Raw genomic sequence first — 14,589 nt, forward strand, 5'->3', positions numbered from 1 at the left:
CCCTGTTTACCAGGCAACATCCTGGTGAAACTCCTCTGCACCCTCTCCAAAGCATCCACATCCTTTTGGTAATGTGGCAACCAGAACTGTGTGAAGTATTCCAAATGTGGCCGAACCAAAGTCCTATACAACTGTGACATAACCTGCCAACCCTTGTACTCAATCTCAGGGAAGGAAAGCATTCCATATGCCTTCGTGACCACTCCATTGACCTGTGTTGCCACCTTCAGGGTACAATCGACTGAACACCCAGATCTCTAACTCCCCCTCACGAGAGCTAAGAGTCCTCAGTTCTATTGAGGGGGGGAAATTGGCTGTCAGTCATCTCTGTATTAGAGAATGCATCATTTTAAAAAAACTGAGAAGGACATTCCTGAGAGAAGATTCAACAGAAGGCGGCACAGAGTATTCCAAACGACACGGAACCTGGCTGTAATCTGAGAGACTAAATTCTATTTTTTGTTACGAGAGGGAATCATATTTATTGGATCAGCATATCACAAGAAACTTGTTTTATTCCGGAACAGTCAGTAGTTAGAAGGAATTTATTCGGTTTGTTAATAGTTTAGTTCATCTGTTCACCGTTACTGTTGGATAAATAAATGGATTTTTGTTGATTTTAAAAAGTGCCAGGGATTTATTTTTAAACTTTAGAGCAGGTTACACCACTTTTCACATTAATTTTACAGATTATAGGGCGATGCACTTCTCTTTGGATCGCTGGTGGGGTGGGAGTTGGTGTCAGCTTTCGCTTTCTAACAGTATTGACGTGATGTCATGCTGAATGCAGTGGAGTCAATATTAATCCCAGCGTCCTGCTCTGGTTGTGGGTGAATCGCCTTAATTTGGCCACTGACTCAGAAACAACACACAGAACCAACTGCTGAAACAATGATTCACACTTCATTGCATATAGCAACCAAAGCTAAAAACCCTCAAGTAAGCAAGTTCAGCCTCACCGCTGCCACCCTCCCCCAACCCCGGCTATCACCTGATTGCTGGCAGAATTTAACCGAGTTTCCATCGACAGTGCGCATCTCTGGAAGTGTCAAGGGGTTTGAAGCAATTTTGTTCTTCCAATACTGCTGCTGCATCGTTCTGGAACGAGCACATGGAACAATACAGCACAGTTCAGACCCTTCAGCCCTCGGTGTTGTACCAGCCTTTTATCCAACTTGAAGATGAGACTAGCCTGCACATCCCTCAATTTACTGCCGTGGATGCTCTGGGAGAGGATGCAGAGAAGGTTCACAAGGACGTTGCCTCTCATGAAAGCAAAAATCCTCTTTGGATTTCTTTTGATTAGCGTAAACAGGTACTAATGTGGGTCTTCTGTAAAAGCAAAGTTGCATAAAGCAAACGTGCGATAAGTGGGGGATATCAGTTTGCTGATGAGGGATGGGAAGGGACGATGAAGAAGGGTGGGTGGAGGCTCAGGCAGAGCGAAAACACTGAGCTGACCAGCCGGGCCCTGTGCTGGAGACTCAATGGGACAGAGACAAATGTATCTATTTCAGATCCACCTGCAGGGGTTGGACAAACATTACGTTTCACCCAGGATAAAAATGTCCTCCATCTGCTCCTGCAATTCAATTCTGTCAGACAGCACTGGTAGTAAAGTGGGTGTGAGAGCAGCAAGTCCGGCAGAAAGGATCCTCTTGCCCTTCCCACTTCACCCACTAAATAGGGTTCAAGGGGTGACTCAGCGGCAGTAACAGCAGAATATACTGGCACTAGAGTGTGTCCAGCAGAGATTCTCACGATCGATCCCTGGAATGGTACGATTAACATACGATGAATGGCTGATGGTCCTGGGATTGTACTCATTAGCGTTCAGAATGTTGAGGAGAGATCTAATAGAAACTTACAAGATTATGCTTGGCTTAGAAAGGGTGGATAGTGGGAAGTTGTTTCCATTAGGCGGAGGAGACTAGGATCCAGGGACACAGGCTGATAATTAGAGGGGGTCAATTTAGAACAGAAATTAGGAGACATTTCTTCAGCCAGAGAGTGTGGGCCTGTGGAATTTATTGCCAGCGAGCCCAGTGGAGGCCAGGACATTAAATATCTTCAAGGCAGAGATTGATAAATTCTTGATTAAGGAATTAAGGGCTACGGGGAGAGTGTGGGTAAATGGAGCTGAAATGCCCATCAGCCATGAGTAAATGGCAGAATGGACTCAATGGGCTGAATGGCCTTACTTCCACTCCTATGTCTTATGGTCTTAATTCATTGATGTTGACTAGATATTCTAAATTAATCTAGTCCCATATGCCAGCACATGGCCCATACCCCTCTGAACCCTTCCTATTCAGAAACCATCCAGATGCCATTCCCATATTGTAATTGTACCAGACTCTACCATTTCCTCTGGCAGCTCTTTCTTTACGCTCACTACTCTCTGAGTTAAAAAGTTGCCCTTAGGTTTCTCTTAAATCTTTGCTCATCCACGTCATCCTAAAACTATTACACTTTAGTTCTGGACACCCCCAGACCCAGGGGATAATACCTTGTCTATTTATCCAATCCATGCCTTTCATGATTTTATAAATGTATACAAACGCCTCTGCCACACTCGGGAAAACAGCCCAAAACAATTCAGCTCAAACCCTCCAACACTGGCAGCATCCTTGTAAATCTTTTCTGAACGCTTTCAAGTTTCACAACGTCCCTTTGATAGGAGAGAGACCAGAGTTGCACACAATATTCCAAAAGTGGCCTAACCAATGTCCTGTACAGCCACAACATCACCTCCCAACTCCGATACACAGAGGATTGGGAAAGTTGTATTTTGTGGGTTTTGAAATCTGGGAAAGAATGGAGGTATAACCTGAACTTTTGAGGGTCAGCTTGGAAGCATCAACACTTTGGGGGGTGGGGGGGGTGGTGCAGGAAGAAAAGATGAGGGAAGGAAGCCAAATGTGCTGCAGCCAACACAGAGGAAGAACAGAGGATGTAAAACTGTTGCAGCCAGCTTGAAGCTGCAACGTGGATCATTGCGTGTGCTCTACTTGAACCTGATGCATTTATTTGTGAGAATCAGATGCATTTTAAAAATAAAAATAAGGTATCGCCCCTTCCCCATTTGCTATTATCCGTCCCTCCTCACCCGGGTAATTAAGACATACCTGAGTTGGCAGAGTAGATTCCCGCCTTGGATTCACTCCAGTTGCTACAAGTGAACAGATTCCCCCCTCCCTCTCTCCCTCCCAGGATGAGGAGTTGCCCAGAGGAGGGTGTTTCACATTGAAACTGATACAGCCACTTCAGCGTTGTGATGTCAAAAATGGGGCAGGGAGCGGGGACAGGCCAACAGTGGAACTCTGCAGCAGATGGAAGGAGAGCAGTTTGCAAAAATCCCTTCCCTTCAAAAGAATCCTCACAGTGTGGAAGCAGGCCACTCGAGCCAACAAGTCCAAACCAATGTTCTGAATGGTAATTCACCCATACTCCTTCCCTTATTGCCCTACATTTATCCCAGAGTAATACACTGAACTTACACATCTTTGGACACGATGAGGGAATTTAGCATGGCTAATCCACCCTTGAAGATCTGGATCCCAGGCGGGACCCCTCCGTTTTGAGATTGGTCAAAGAATGAATGGAATGCAGACTGTACAAAGCAAAGTTATCAGTTTCATAAAGCAAGGCAGTCTGACGCAATTCTGTCCAGCAACACAGAAGTTAAAGCTTCTGTGCTCCGTGGTGAAATTACAGAATTACTTTCGAAAATTACACATCATTTACATGTTTTCTAAGAGACAGCACAGCCTTAAAAGACCAATCAAATGTAATAAGATGACATGATTGACAGCAGCTTAGTCCAATATTTCCTAGGAAACAGACTGTTTTACTCTCAAAATCATCCCGTGCTTGCTAGTTCAAGGTTAGTTCGAATACCAAATTCATATGATTCATATTATTCAACTCCATTGTTTTCTTTTCCCCAAAGCTAACCAACTCAGCAAAGCAGCAATTCAAGTTCACAGTGTCAAATCATAACCTGAAGCCATTTTAAAGTGAAAAGCCATTTTGTGGTTAATAAAAACCTACATACACCTGTTGCTCCTAACAAGAGCCTAAATTCAAATTTTAAATTCTCATCTCCCCCTGGATTCATCTCCATCATTGCAAGCTCATCAGACGAGCCCCTTGTAAGGTGGGGGGTGGGGGTGGGGAGTGGGTTGTGGGGGTGTTGGGGGGCTGTGGGGATGGGGTTGGGTGGGGGGGGGTGGGGGGAGTGGATGATAATAAAGATCGAACTTGCCCTGCTGTATGGATTTGCCATTGCCAGCATTGGTGCACAAGGAGGAACAGTTTACCTGTGAATCCTGAGCAACCAGAGACTGTGCACCAACTATGCCAGGAAGATGTCCTCGTTTGCTGAGGGACTGAACATTACCAAGAATGACTATTGCAGTGGTCAGAGACTGAACAGTTCATTTACAAAGCAAGTCTAAACGGTCTTTACCCTGTAAAGGTGTTGTGTGCCAGTTTGATACCAGTTGTGCTGTGGGCTACCCTGGTAAGCCTTGCCCCATCCAAATAAGTCACACCGCAAAAGAGAAGATAGGGAAATGTTATCTTTCGGATACAATTTGTTTCTTCAAAGTCACAATAGAATATTTGGCAGGGACGAATGTACTGACCTCAGCAAAAGACTTTTTGACCCCAAATGGCACCAATGTCTTCCCAATTATGGGATGGGTGGTACTTTTCTGGGACAACAACCGCATCTCTTACCAAAAGACTCATGTATTGAACAGCCTCAAGGAAGTCACAAAGGTAGGCATGCCTCTTATTTGCAAGGTCCCTCCCTTACCTACATGAAACCTGGTTATTATTTTGAATCAAGTAAGTACTCCTCGTGCTGTAACTGTAGGAACATAGTCTCCCCTGAGTTTTGCACAGAATGGAAGAATCCAAGAGCTCTACAAAACAGTAATATCACACTTTGGGATATGCAGCTCTCAGTGACTTTTTGTTTTGTAGGAGGATTTTCAGGAGTTATTAGCCATCAAAACCGTATTTATATCGTTTGTGGTCTCACCCTTTTGGGTAATGAGACAACTGCTGCTTTATTGAGATCAGGATTTAAAATTTGAATGTAGGCTGTTGTTAGGAGCAACAGGTGTATGTAGGTTTTTATTAACCACAAAATGGCATTTCAATTTTAAATAATATTTTAAAATAATATAACAAAATGGCTTCAGGTTATGATTTGACATTGAACTTGAATTGCTGCTTTGTTGAGTTGGTTGGATTTAGAAATAAAAGAGAACAATGGAGTTTGCATAATGTGAATCATAAGTAATTTGGTATTCGAACTAATCTTGAACTAGCAAGCGTGGGATGATTTTGCACGTAAAACAATGTTTCCCAGGAAATATCATTGGACTAACCTGCTGTCAATCATGTCACCTTATTACATTTTATTGGTCTTTTCTTGTCATTAAGGCTGTGCTGTCTCAAAAATAAATAATGTGTAATTTTCAAATGTAATTGTGTAATTTTGCCACGTAACATAGAAGCTTTTAACCTGAGTTGCTGGACAAATCTGTGCGGGCTGCCTTATTTCATTAAGCTGATAACCTTGCTTTAAATAGATCGTACTCCTAGTGATTCTTTTGACCGATCTCGGGGGTCCAGACCTTCACCCTAACCTGCAGAACCCCGAACACTATGGATACACTTACCTCGGCCAATCCACTCTAACCTGCACATCTCTGGACACTGCGGGTAAATTAGCATGGCCAACATACACTAACCAGACCATCCTTGGGCATTAATCAGTAATTTAGCATGGCTGAGCCCCCCTAACCTGCACATCACTACACTGTGTGGGGAATGAAGCTCGGCCAAGGCCGGGGTTACCACGAGGTTGGAATTCTCTCCCAGAAATGACAGTTGATGGTGCCCTCACCAAGATGGCCGCCCGCGCTCCCCGCCCCAAGACAACATGCGCCTTGCCCTCACAAAGATGGCGCCCGGTTGCCAGGCAACTCGCCGGTGAAGTAAACACTGGGCCTGTGGGGCTTTTATTCGCGGCCTGCGGCCTCCCCCTAGGAGTTTATAAACTCCCCAGTCTCCCTCCTCCCGCGGTTCCCAATCCTACCCTGTCTCACTGTCTCCTCTCCCCGGGGGCAGGAGCCAGGTCTTGGCGCTCGGGCCTGGCGACCTCCCCGGGATGTTTCTGAAACCTGGTCCTGTTCTGAAGAAGGATCCCCGGACCCGAAACACGTCCTCACATTTCTCTCAACACGAGCTGCCGGACCTGCTCAGCTTTTCCAGCGGTTTCTGTTCTTGTTCCTTCAGCCGCCGGCGCCATTCCTCTCCCACACTCAGTAACACGGTCTTTGTCCGGCCGCGGGACCTACACTGCACATGCGCCAGCAAACAAGGGGCGGGGTCCCGCCGTGACGTCATGGCGGGCTGAGGGGGCGTGGTTGGGGAGACCACCAAACAATCGGAGACAATGGGGGCGGGGCGATCGTTTTGCCGGCCCCCAGCCGCCAGAAAGGTGTCATTTAAAAAAGTTTCAAAGTAGTTTTTTAAAAACTTTTCAGCCAGTTGTGAAATGTTATTCTAGACCTCTGGAAGGGTCAAACATTAGGAAAGTTTCAAACATGAACAAAGGGATAGTAAAAACGATAAATAAAAATAGGTAAGTTAACTTACAAAAGAAACCTCGCACTAAATATCAAAAAGGACAACAAAAGCTTCTGTTGGTATGTTAATGGGAACAGAGTCGCTGAGCTAAGTGTGGTACCTTGGAAGATGAGAACTGTGAGTTCATGGGGGAACACTGAAGTGGCAGAGATGATCTCAGTTTTTATATTGGCAGACAACAGAACTATTCCTATTAGAATTGGCAAGTCTGGGGCTATAGAAAGAGTAGAACTTAAACAATCAACATTGAGAGGGTAAAGGTACACAGCAAGCTATTTGGATTGAGGACAGACAAGTCGACTGGTGCTGATGGCCTACATCCTGGGTCCTGAAGGAAGTGGCAGTGGAGATAGTGAATTCATTACTTACAAAATTCCAAAAATCTCTGAACATGGGAAAGATTCATTGCGTTTATTTAAGACTTGATATATATATGTTCTTGATTGTCAAGGGGATCAAAGGTTACGGGAAGAAAGCTGGAGAATGGAGTTGAGAAACATCTCAGCCATGATTGAATGGTGGAGCAGACTCGATGGGCTGAATGGCCTAATTTCTGCTCCTGTGTCGTATGATCTTATGGTTCCATTGGTTTGGAAAAATGCTAATGTAACACCTGTATTCAAAATGGGAGGGAGGCCATATGTGGGAAATTGCAGACCAGTTCGTTGAACATTTGTTATAGAGTCATAGAGATGGAGGACCGGAAAATTTGTGGCTGTAAGAGCTGCTCCTTTTTTGAGGTATTTTCAGTTTTGGAGGTGATTTCCTTGAATTCCAGGAACAGCTATTAATGTTTTATATGTTGATGCATTGTTTTGGAACTTTGGAGTAAAAAAATCAAGACAACAGCAATTTCAAAATGGAGAAAGACAGCCAAAGGCAGTGAGCACATGGTCTGTAAGGGAGAGAGAGAGAGAGAGAGAGAGAAAGAAACGTATATTACTAACGGACACAGCAGTGAATCTGCATAGTTACTGCCTCTGCTGTTTGAAATCATGTCTCTCTGAACATCTTGGAAAAATTTAAAAACAGCAAAATTCACAGCTGATCTTGGAGGAAAATGTGTAGGAGAGCTCACAGCACAGGAACAGATTAGTGCACACTTTTTAACGTGTAACCTTGCTGTAAGTCTGCAGTAGTGAATAGAGTGGGTTTTTTCTTGATTATATGGTTTGAGATTTTAGAAGTTCACCAGCGAGTCCACAACAGGGGAATGGCCAATCACCTGCTCCAAGCACAGGAAGGGATTCATCAATTCCTCCAGCCTGCAGACACACTAGCGGGACGACACCAGGCACAGCATGCTCACCTACTCTCAGTGTGGGAAGGGCATCACCCCCTCCTCTAACCTACGGAGGCACCAGTGAGTTCATGTGCCAGCAAAGGGTGATTGAAGGAACAAGGGCTGAGTGCCATTATCGACTGGACTATCAACCCAGTTCTGGGGACTCCTCGGGACTCCTGCGTTTGAATCCCGCCACAGCAGATGGCGGAACGGGAATTCAGTCAGAAATCTGGAGTTCGGAATCTCACGATGAAATCATTTTCTGGGGAAAGAAAACCATCTGATTCACTCATGTTAGAGTCTGTCTGCAACCCAATCTTGAGTCAGACTGGTTCTGTTTCCAAAGTAGGGATTTCAAAGTTTGTGAGAAGATTTGTAGCTCGGGTGCTCGTTGTTGTGGTTCTGTTCGCCGAGCTGGGAATTTGTGTTGCAGATGTTTCGTCCCCTGTCTAGGTGACATCCTCAGTGCTCGGGAGCCTACTGTGAAGCGCTTCTGTGATGTTTCCTCCGGCATTTATAGAGACAATCAGAAGCGGCAGATACAAATCAGTATAAATGCTGGAGGAAACATCACAGTAGCGCTTCACAGGAGGCTCCCAAGCACTGAGGATGTCACCTAGACAGGGGACAAAACGTCTGCAACACAAATTCCCAGCTCGGCAAACAGAACCACAACAAGTAGGGATTTATAACATGTCACATGGATTGACTGCCTGAAGATTGTGTGCTTTTTGAGCAAAATATAATGTATCTGCCAATAAAATTCTGCAATTGCAATTTTACCCCATAAACTGATTGGTGTGCATGTTAGTGTGTGTGTATGTGCAGAGAGCATGTGTTTGCATACGACCATGCTTGGTAACGTGTGTGAGTAATGGGGTACAAGCCTGTATGAGTGGGGTCACTTGTAGTGTGACATGAGTCCAAGGTCCCTGTTGAGGCCATCCTCATGGGTTCCGAACTTGGCTATCAGTTATACAACACACATTGGATAGGGCAGGGTGGGGCTTGTCTTACAATTTGCAGAAGGTGGGAGGCTCTGGATGCTGTGATCCAGGGCAAACACATCCTAGAGGACATTCGTTCAGAGAGATGGAGCTGGAAGCCAGGCTGCAGACATGTTGAGGATAAAGTGAGAAAGTTAACCAGGCACTTTACTCTGGGAGACGGTCATTCCCCTCTGGAGAGAGCCTTTTGTTTGCATCAGTGGATAGGGTCAGGTGGGTGTAAGTGCAGGACTGGCAGGTAAAGGGGATCTGATAGAGGGCTGCAGGTTGGAGGAGTTAACTGGTTGGGCAGTGGGAGTAAAAACAACATTGGGGAGGGGGAGGTGGTGGTAAGGGACAGAACAGTGACAGGGATGGTCTCCGTTCTCTGCAGTTGTCAGCAGGAGCACAGATGGCATTGGTGTCTGTTTGGTGCCAGGATTCAGGAACCGATGTGCTCAGGGCTGGAGAAGTGGGAAAGGGAGGTTGCAGTGGGTGTGGTCCAACAATGTCAGGAGGAGAGAGCCTCTGCTGAGGGCACATGAGAAGTTAGAAACTACTAGGACAAAGCAGAACATCAAAGCTCTGGGTGGCTCAGTGGTTCGTACGACTGCCTGACAATGTCAGGGACCTGGATTCGGTCCCACTCTTGAGCAGCTGTCTGTGTGAACTTTAACAAGTTCTCACTCTTCTGTCTGCGTGAGTTAGCTCTGGGTGCTCCAGTTTCTTCTCACAGTCTAAATATCTGCAGTTCAGGGTGGATCAGCTGTGCTGAAGTGTCCACATATGTGCAACTGAGGATCGGTTAACCATGGGGAACTGTAGGAAAAACGGGTGGGTCTGGATGGGATACTGTTTGGAAGGTCAGTCTGAATTTTATGGGCCAAATGGCCTGTCGGGATTATATGATTCTACTGCATTAGCCAAGCATCTATTGAGAAACGATTGCCTCAGGTCTGCTGTGGGTGGAGTGGGTTCCAATTCATGAGACACTGACACCAGTCCTGAGGAAGGTGGGATTTGTGCTGTCAGTCCCCCAACCTTTTGGTCCCCATCCACTCTCTCTCCTCACACTCTGCACTCACCAATTCTCTGTGCTCAGCCTTCTTCTCTCTCTTCCCCTCATTTTCTGCACCCCACCCTCTGTCCCCTGTAATTTTCTCTCTCTCTCTCTACCCCGCTCCCCTGTCCATTCTCTCCCCCTTCTACCATTCCCCCATGCTTTCTCATGCCCTCTTTGATTGCTGTATCTCTTTCTCAGGAATTGGAGAGAATCAATAGTGATGACTCTACCTGGAAGACAGGGGTGTGCAAGAAATGGCTGATCTTTAAAATTAAGAACAGCTAAAATATATTAATTTTTTTAAAGCTGCAGTCATGTTTCTGAAACTTGCATTGAAATAGACGCATAGAGTCATACAGCACAGAAACAGATCCTTTAGTCCAACTCGCCCATGCCCTCCAGATATCCTAAATTAATCTCGTGACCTATTTGACAGCATTTCACCCATATCTCTCTCACACCTTCCTATTCAGATACCCATCCTGATGCCTTTCAAATGCTGTCATTGTACCAGCCTCCACCACTTCCTCTGGGCAGCTCATTCCATACACACACCACACTCTACATGAAAGTTACCCCTGAGGTCCCTTTTAAACCTTTCCCCTCTCACCCTAAACATATGCCGTCTAGTTTTGGACTTCCTCTATCCTGAGGAAAAGACATACAAAGCCGGACGAAATTCAAAAGGAATAAACTGTCGAGCCGCAGTGAAAAATAAAATTGTGGCTGCAGCTTTTTTTCTCCTATTCAAATCAGTCGGTAACGCCAGCACCTCCACAGAGCATACTGCGCATGTGCTGCAGTGTCAGCAAAAGCACTGCGCATGTGCTGCGGTGTCAACAAAAACACTGAGCATGCTCGTCGCTGTCCGCGGAAACGGCGCTTGATTTCCTTCTGAAGGACCAATGGTGAGAGCCGGAGGACCGGAAGGGGCCTGGTCCTCCTGCCAATCAGAACCGCCTCTTTGTCTGAATGCGGAAGTTGGGCCGTGAGTTTCTGAAGTTGCTGTTGTTCCTCTCTCTCTTTGAATGAAGATTGAGCTTCACCCCAGACTGCAACTCTGCCCAATATCTGTGGGTACCGCACTCTCTTTTCATCCACGTTTTCATTTCTCTTTCGTTCTGGGATTCAGTTGCTGACTTTACACAAACTGAAGGGAAAGGGAGTGAATCCAGGGAGGGGACAGACTCTGGAAAAGTTGGTCCAGGTCTGTGTCTCCGTTGGCAAACGCACAGCAAATGCAGTATCACAATGTAAAGTTAAAGCCTATTGCTTAAAAAAAGGTAGAAAGGAGGTGCATGGTTTAAATGATAATATATTGGTCTGTGGAGAAAGTGAGGACTGGAGATCAGAGTCAAGTGTGGCTGGAAAACACAGCAGGTCAGGCAGCATCCGAGGAGCAGGAGAGTCAATGTTTTGGGCACGAGTCCTTCATCAGGAATGATGTGTGGATGGACAAAGGGGCCTCAGCGTCCTTTTGCACCGGTCACTGCCAGTTGTCAGACAGGTGCAACAAGCAATCAGCAAGGCAAGTGGTATATTAGCAAGAGGAATTGAGTTCAAAAATGGGGATGACTTCCTGCAATTGTGGGGGTGGGGGGTCGTGTTATTGAATATATTCAAGGCTGAGGTCATCTGACTTTTGAACAACAAAGAAGTGGATGGTTATAGGGGAAGGCAAGAAAATGGTTTTAAGACCATTACAGAATGATACAGCACAGAAATAGACCTTCAGTCCAACTACTCTATGCTATGTTTGCATACTAAACTAATGCCATCTGCCAGTGTTTGGCCCATATCCCTCTGTCACAAAGTTGGTCCTTTTTCTAAAAGCTGGTCCTTCTTCTCAAGGATGCTGTGTCCTTGGTTTTTTTCAGAGTGGTGGTAAAATGGCCCTGGGCTCCAAAATGGATGGGTCAGTACAGAAATGAAAAGGGTATTGGTTGGCTTTTTTGTTTGTACATCAACAGATGAGACTTTAGGCCCAAGCTTTAAGTTTTCGAAGTGACCTGCATAATGAAAGACGAGTGATCTGTCGTGAAAGCTGAGGCCTTGTTTGAGTGAGTTCAGCAGTGGACTATGTGGAGAAAAATTGTTAAACTCTCTCTCCTTCAGTCCTTCTAACTTTGACCTGTCAGCCTCTGTTTCAGTTTTACTGTATGTTGAAGGGGTTTGTTTATTGGGACTGTTATGTATATTTGGAACAGCATAATTAAGTCTAGTTTAGACAGACTGAGTTCTGTGGTTATTCTATATTCTGTTCTTTGTGTTTCATTCTGTATTCCTGTGAATACATTTATCTGCTTTAAATCCTGGTAGTCAACCTAGCTAACTTTGGGTAATTTTCACTGTGCACTTACTGAAACAAATAGCAAAGCTACGGTCTGTGCTGCCTGCTTAAGAATGTTTTGAGGGGTCTGGCCTAGTCCATAACATGTCGAAACCTTTCCATTCATGTCCTTATCCAAATGTCTTTTAAACTGTACCTGCATCCCCACTTTCTCTGGACATTCATTCCACATACGAACAATTCTCTATGGGAAAACAAAAGGTGTCCCTCCTGTCTTTTTAAAATCTTTCTCCACTCACCTTCAAAATTTGCTCCCTAACCTTGAAACCCCACTCCAAGGAAAGGACACCCATCATTCACCTCATCTATTCCCCTCATGATTTTATAAAGCTTGATAAGATCACCTCTCAACCTCCTATGCTCCAGTGAAAAAGGTCCCACACTATCCACCAAGATGTAGGTATATTCATATCCAGTTCAATGTTGGTGCAGATCTCTTCACTGTTGATACAGGCTTGAAAGACCAAATGGCCTACTCCTGCTCCCAGTTCTCTCTCACTATGTCCAGGACAGCAAGAGACCATAAGACCGAGGAGAAGAAATTAGGTCATTCAGAAAATCAGGTCTGCTCCACCATTCAATTATGGCTGACAAGTTTCTCAAGCCCATTCTCTTGCTTTCTCCCTGCAACCCTCAATCTCCTTGATACACAAGAACCTATTTATCTCTGTCTTGAATATACTCAGTGACTTGCCCAACACAGCCTCTGTGGCAATGAATTCCATAGGTTTCACACTCTCTGGCTACAAAGGTTTCTCCTTTCTCTGCATTCTAAAAGGTCTTCCCTTTACTCTAAGGCTGTCCCCTTGGGACCTAGTCTCTCCTACCAATGGAAACATCTTCCCAACATCCACCCTGTCCAGGGCAATCAGTATTCTGTATGTTTCAATTAGATCCCCCAAGCATGGGCTGTAAATCAGCGTAAACCAGACCCTTCAGGATACAGCACGGATTAGGTTCAGCAAAGTTAGAATGGAGGGAGAATGTGTGGGATGGAGTTTTCAGCGTTTAGGAAATAAGAGTTCTGGTCTCCTTCCTATCGGAAAGATGTCATGAAACTTGAAAGGCTTCAGAAAAGATTTACAAGGATGTTGCCAGGGTTGGAGGATTTGAGCTATAGGGAGAGGTTGAATAAGCTGGTGCTGTTTTCTGTGGACGTTGGAGGCTGAGGGGTGACCATATAGAGGTTTATAAAAGCATAAGTGGCATGGATAGGATGAACAGACAAAGTCTTTTCCCTGGGGTGGGGGGAGTCCAGAACCAGAGGGCAAAGGTTTAGGGTGAGAGGGGAAAGATGTAAAAGAAACCTAAGAGGCAACTTTTTCACTCTGGTTTGTGTATGGAATGATCTGCCAGAGGATGTGGTGGAGGCTGGTACAATTGCAACATTTAAAAGGCATCTGGATGGGTATATGAATAGGAAGGGTTTGGAGGGATATGGGCCGGGTGCTGGCAGGTGGGACTAGATTGGGTTGGGATATCTGGTCGGGTTGGACCGAAGGGTCTGTTTCCATGCTGTACATCTGTATGACTCTATGATGTTTCATTTTCATATCCTTATTCAGTTTCATTTCCAAGTCATTGTAACCAATGAAGTTTTCCTCAATACACGCTTAAGGCTCTCTGGCTGCCTGATGTGTCCTGGATAATATGTGATCAGCAGGCATCCGGCAATCTACAGGAGTTGTCATATTTTTTTTAGATTATTTACAGTGTGGAAACAGGCCCTTCGGCCCAACAAATTCACACCGACCCACCAAAGCGCAACCCACCCAGACCTATTCTCCCACACTTACCCCTGCACCCAACACTACGGGCAATTTAGCATGGCCAGTTCACCTAACCTGCACATTTTTGGACTGTGGGAGGAAACCAGAACACCTGGAGGAAACCCACGCAGACATGGGGAGAATGACTGTGTGGAGTTTGCACAGTCGCCTAAGGCGGGAATCGAACCCGGGTCTCTGGCACTGTGAGGTAGCAGTGCTAACCACCGTGCTGCCCACATTATATTTATTTGACTGTACTGACCGCGATCACTTATTTCGTGAATTTTGTTGTAAGACGACATGGGGAAAGAAATCTGAAACCAAATATCACATCAACCTCTGATGGAGCCACTTGATTCATTGGGAAAGGAATCAAGGAAATCATACCAAACATCATCTTCACTATCCTATCTACCTGCAACTCTGAAGGAATTATGAATCTGTACTCCAAGGTCTCTTTGTTCAGC

The sequence above is a fragment of the Hemiscyllium ocellatum genome (genome assembly GCF_020745735.1).
Source record: "Hemiscyllium ocellatum isolate sHemOce1 chromosome 27 unlocalized genomic scaffold, sHemOce1.pat.X.cur. SUPER_27_unloc_15, whole genome shotgun sequence".
In the NCBI taxonomy this organism is placed as follows: domain Eukaryota; kingdom Metazoa; phylum Chordata; class Chondrichthyes; order Orectolobiformes; family Hemiscylliidae; genus Hemiscyllium; species Hemiscyllium ocellatum.